A 6,042-nucleotide genomic window follows, 5' to 3' on the forward strand; every position below is an offset into this window, starting at 1 on the left:
AAAGGACACAGCCAGGGTGGCTGTTCTGTGCAAGAGTGGCAAGGCTCGTTTAGAGCTATCAGTCTCCTTAACTGTGTTTCCTTTGTCACCAGCGCCTGCATTTTTGCAAGCAAACAGCTTGTCCTTAGAGCCAGTGCACCCTCACATCAGCTGAAGAAATAAAAAGGAGATGGATCTCAGATCACAGGTCCTCTGCCCCCATCACTTCTTTATTAACAGGCAGGGAGTCCCGTCCCAAGCATACTTAAGCCCTTTGGGTGATACCAGACCAACCACTGTCTCTACCCTGACATGGAAGCCTCCTAACCAGCCCAGCAGCCCCACTTCTCATTGCTGCACTGGCGGGAGGAGGAAGGCATGAGGTATATTTATCTACTCTCACGTGCAGATTGTGTGACTAGAAAACTGCCTTACTGTGTTCTTGATCGGGATTGGTGGGAGAAGGGGAATGTTAACAACTGACCTCTTTCTGCCACATGTTCCCCACCGGCTTTGCTCTCAGGCACAAAGAACTATCCTTTCCTGGGAACTGATTCCAAGTCATGTGCTTTATGCTTCAAGTGTGGAAACTGACCTGACTCCTTGGCATCCTTTGGAAATGAGGTGTCAGCCCTCAGCGGGCAGAACAGTGTGCTGGCACTCGGGATTTCCCTTCTCCAGTGAGACTCACGGGTTCAAAAGTTATGCCTGACCATCTCTGCCTCCCGTGGGATGCCTGAGTTAGAAAGGGAGCAGGAGGGCTTCCCTGGTGGCGCAGCGGTTGATAGTCTGCCTGCCAATGCAGGGGACGGGTTCGAGCCCTGGCCCGGGAAGATCCCACATGCTGTGGAGCAGCTGAGCCTGTGCACCACAACTACTGAGCCTGTGCTCTAGAGCCCGCGAGCCACAGCTACTGAGCCCATGTGCCACAACTGCTGCGGCCTGCGTGCCTAGAGCCCGTGCTCTGCAACAAGAGAAGCCACGACAGTGAAAAGTCTGGGCACCGCAATGAAGAGTAGCCCTCAGCTCACCACAACTGGAGAAAGCCCGCGCACAGCAACGAAGACCCAACACAGCCAAAATAAACAAATAAATTAATTAATTAAAAAAAAAAAGGGAGCAGGAAAGTGTATTCTGCCTAGCACGGCTGTTGGCCTGGGGAGAGAACGGAGAGACCTGGTGGCAAATTAGCCCTCATCTGCTTTAATCCATCCCTTATTTACTGGAGTTGCAGGGGGTGGGGACTGTTGACACTGATGTGGCCCAAGCTCGCCCCAGGCCAGAGGCCTCCCCAGGACACCTGATTGGCCCTGGTTGAAAATCTGGGGGCAGGCTACTCCCAGCAGCTTGAGAGTGGGGGTCACACAGCCCGAGTTCCCTCCCCAGGGTCCTGTGCACCAAGGCCACCCCTCACCACCCCCTCCTGTCTGCTCAGTGATGGTCAGTGCTGCGGCTCATCCAGATACTAGGATTATGAGCCCGAAATAAAAGGGGGCTGGGGAAGACCCTCCCCTCCTGAAGGCACATCGGGCAAAGTACTTTTCTGTTGTCTAACTAAACCAGCAAATAGATCTCAGGCTTCCTTCAAACTACTCAGTCCATCTTGACAATGACCTTTGAGGCCCCACACTTGAGTTTAATGATGGGAGCTGCCTGCAGCATCTCAGGTCCCTGCACCCATCAGGGGCTCGTGGCTGAGGTCTAGATGGTGGTGGATTCCAGGGAACCTAACTTGGGGGTCAGACACTGCCTTGGGACAGAGACCTCCTGTCACCTGACCAAGGTCTCTGGGGCTGGGATGAAGCCACTAAAGGAACTGCAATAATCTCAGGACAGGTGGCAGTTGGGTTTCCTAGTGAAGAGGTCCTCGGGGAGTAGAAGAGCAGGAAGTGAGCCTGGGAGGATGGAATAAAGAAGAGGGGTGTGGGTGAAAAGAAAGCAAACCATGGAGGGAGAGGCAGAGAATCAGGGCTTGGAGGAGAGCGTCAAATACCTGCTAATCGGGATCGTGGCCAAGAGGAAATTAGAAACGACCACAGGTCAGGCCAAGAGGATTGACCAGGATTTCTTAAATGAAACTAAGGAACCGCCAGGTCATATCCTTTGGGCCTGCTGAGAACTCATCAGGCCTCCTCCCCCTGCCTGTGGCCCACTCTCTGATTAGCCAGTACCTGGGCTAAGAGAGATGACCCAGCCAACTCAACCTGGAAACCTTAACATCCCTCCAGCCAACAAAGACCCTCTTGGTGGCCCTGCTCCTACCAGGTGCCAAAAAACCCCAAGCCCCACTCACCAAGTTCAGAGAAGTTTAAGAAAAGCAGATTATGCATAAACATTACAGATTAGCATTTCCTGGCTGGGATTCTGAGAAGGAGCCAGGGAAATTAAGCAGTCCCTCCCACGAAGGAGCTTCTCAGCGGGAACACATATGAAAACAATGGGACAGATTCAGGGAGCAATCGGTGAGCACATGCAAAGGATTGTGTGAGGGGTTAACTCCATAACTGCAAGCAGGACAGTCGGGAAAGGGTCAGCCTCCCTGCATCCCCCTCTGGGTCACCTGATAACCATAATCAGGGCTCAGGCATCTGCTGGCAGAGCACCAAGTACCCACCTGTCTGTATGTCCTGAGGCTCCACACTGAGTTCACCCAAAGCTAGGCTGGAGAATTCCTGAGTTCTGGGTCCCCAGCACACCCATTCTGGCCTGCTGTTGGTCCCCTGGAAAGCTGGGTGCTATACTTCAGGAGCATCTTTACCACTCTCCCAGGCCCCCTTCCCTTCCCAGACACTGTCATCCTCCCCCATGGCTTCAAGTGCCACCTTGGAGTTTCATGACACCTAAACCATCCCGTCAGCCCAGACCTCTCCCCCAGCTCCAGAACTGATTTTCCAACCCAACCGAATGTGGCTGTCCCATAAATCCTCCCACTCAACAGGTCTGATGGCGACTTCATCTCTCCCTTAAGCCTCTCCTCCAACATTCCCCTACTTCAATGAACAGCACCGCCCATGTCGCCTAAAGCCATCCTGCTGAGTCAAATCCCTCCTCTCCACCCCACACCCCCCAAACTCAGGCATCAGGCTCTGACGCTTAGAGAGAACACAGCAGCGTCTTGCCCTCCTTCGCCTATCACCCACTCCGTCACCAGAGCCACATCCCAAAACAAAAATCCAATCACCAGGGGCTTCCCTGGTGGTGCAGTGGTTGAGAGTCCGCCTGCCGATGCAGGGGACACAGGTTTGTGCCCCGGTCCAGGAGGATCCCACATGCCGCGGAGCGGCTGGGCCCGTGAGCCGTGGCCGCTGAGCCTGCGCGTCCGGAGCCTGTGCTCCGCAACGGGAGAGGCCACAGCAGTGAGAGGCCCATGTACTGCAAAAAAAAAAAAAAAAAAATCCAATCACCAAGATGTAACTGAAATGTATAATTCAATCAAACAATTAGACTAAAAGGTGACTTAAGAACATAAATGCAAAAGCATCAGAAGAAAACAGGCAAGGCATAGCCCCCAAACTCACAGCCAGCCTTTTGTTGCATATTAAGAAACCGGGGTGCCTCTGTACAATGCAGTATTGCAACATAGCTTCTATTCACTGAAGACTCTCGATAAAAGATTAGCAACTTTACAAAGTTGGGTGTGGGGGCGGGGGGGGTGGGCAAAATGTTTAAGACAAAGCAGTACCAATAAAAAATTCATTTCTCCCAAGCAGACAAACCCCTTGCTGGGGTTGCAGCAGTAGCAACACAGCTAGTGGGCATGTTTCCCCCTCTGGTTTGCACTGTGGGGCTGCTTTGTGATCCAGACACCAAATCCCACTATGCAGAAAAGCACAATACAAGCCTACTTATTATCTTCAAGATGAAGGAGCAAATATAAAAAGGCAACCAGTTGCAAACTTCCTCACCAACAGCCGAGGATGGAAGAGGCTGTCAGAATCTAGAGTTTTTCTCTCTACCTGGCCTTAAAAAACCAGGAATTAGACACCCTGGTTTGACAGCAGCACAGGATAAAAACTTAGAATAGTTGTCTAGAGCCTAGTCCTTGCTACCTACCCGATCTTCAGCAGGCACCGAGCCCCTGACTACTTGCCTGGTCTGTTTTCTCACTACCTAGCTACAGCAGCATCACACTTGAGTTGCTCCCTCTTCCTGGCATGCCTGTTCCATTGTCCATCTGGAGAACCCTTACTCATTAAGACAAATCACATGTCTGCTCCCTTTATGAAGGCTTTACTGACTGTGTGACCTCTGGAGACCACTTCCTCCTTTTTGCTCCCCCTTACCTTGCAGAAACATCTGTTAAAATTCCTGTAACTCCTTAGCTTACAGATCTGCCTCCCACTGTAGACTATAAGCCCCTCGTGGGCAGGAACCATGAATCTTCATCTTCATATTTTCAGACCTAGCTCAGTGCCTGGTCCAAAAGAAGTCTTTAACACATGTCTACCCCACTATACCGAGCCCTTGGCTTTTAATTTTTAAGCAAACCATTCAAATGATCCTAGTCTTGGTACCCCAGAATCTTGGGTCCAGGGTAGCATAGCCCAAGCAGGGCTAAGAGTGTAGCTGCATGAACAAAATCATCTGTGCTGAAGGGTACTAATCACTGCTTACCCAGGTTCAAGTGCAGGGCCTTGGGAGGAGGGGAGCAATGTTCATATGTGGAAAGACAACTTCAACAAGAAAGAAAGCCCAGTCAACTCTCTCTCGACTGTGTTGACAGAGAAAAATGATGGCAACACAAAAACTTTGTACCAGCGGAGGATCCATAGATCAACATCGTTAAGCCCTGAGACATGTATTATTTCTTTGCAGCAAATTTGTCTTCCAGATTCTATTTGGCTCAAGCTATGTGCACATAATAAAGGATGATAGGTATCTAATGTTGGGCTTAATGAAGCTTGGCTGTAATGCAGACACCTGGGCAGGGCAGGAAGTTTCCCTTACCTGGCACAGTCCTGGGGTGCCTGCCTAGGTGGCTCCTGCAGCTCCCCTTCCTGATGTTGGTGGAAAGCAGGACTACACAGAGGCCTTAACCCAAGGCTGCCCCAGCCAGGTCAAAGCTGGAATGGGCACTGGCAGATGTCCTATTTCTCAGTCCTGAGTCCACAGCCTGCAAGTGACTTTTGCATAGCCACCTGCTCCCCTGTGCCCTCCTTTATGGCTGGCACTGACCTGGAAGCTACACTCCAGCTACCTAGAAAGGGCAAAATGTGAAAAAGGGGAAACGACAAAGATGGGGGTGGCCCGGGAGAGGTGGGGCAATCTTTCCATCTACCAGAACACTGGCTAGTGTGAACTCTGCTGCAACCACAAAAGGGGAAACCATGAGGAAAGGGAGCAGCATGCTCTGACACAGGTTATAGCAATGAGGCTGGAGAGAGGGGATTCCGAGCTGGAAGATGGTTCTGGTCTGGGATGGCTTGATCCCAAATTTCCCTCTTCCCCTTTCTCATTCAGCCATCTGCTTTCTTACCATAGTCTTGGTAAGACTGCTCCTCCCCAGACCCCAGAGTACCTCCCCATACTCACACACTATACAGTACCTATCCCGTGAGATCCACAAGTCATTTGCAACCTGTCCCACTCTTGAACGCCAATTTCTCCCTCCCACCAGATCGCCCCTTTCTGTGTCTCCACATCACCTTGCCTCCGAGTCTGGCCCCTAATTCCATTTTCCATTTGTCCTTTCCTGGCACCAGCCTCCTCCGACGGGTACTTTCTGCACTAAGCTGGCCTTCAGGCACCTGCTAGGGGCCGGCCCCTTGATACTGACTACTCCCCTCAAGCCCCCAGCGGCTCATTCCCCGTCCCCGGCCAGGACCGCTTCATTTCCTATACCTTTAACAAACTCCACGTGCGTGTTAACGGCGGTGACAGCATTTCCTTGTCTCTCTGCTCCCGCCCCCGGAGGCGCCGTCCATTGGCTGCAGGGTTCCTCCGTTCTTGCTCTAATTGGCCTCGCTCTTGGAAAACTCTGACCAATGGCATCTCCGCGCCCGGCTCCCTCCACCAACCCTGGCTTCCTATTGGCTCCCATTGGCTCGGAGCACTTGGGGCCTG

Source organism: Delphinus delphis, chromosome 19, assembly GCF_949987515.2.
Source record: "Delphinus delphis chromosome 19, mDelDel1.2, whole genome shotgun sequence".
Lineage (NCBI taxonomy): Eukaryota > Metazoa > Chordata > Mammalia > Artiodactyla > Delphinidae > Delphinus > Delphinus delphis.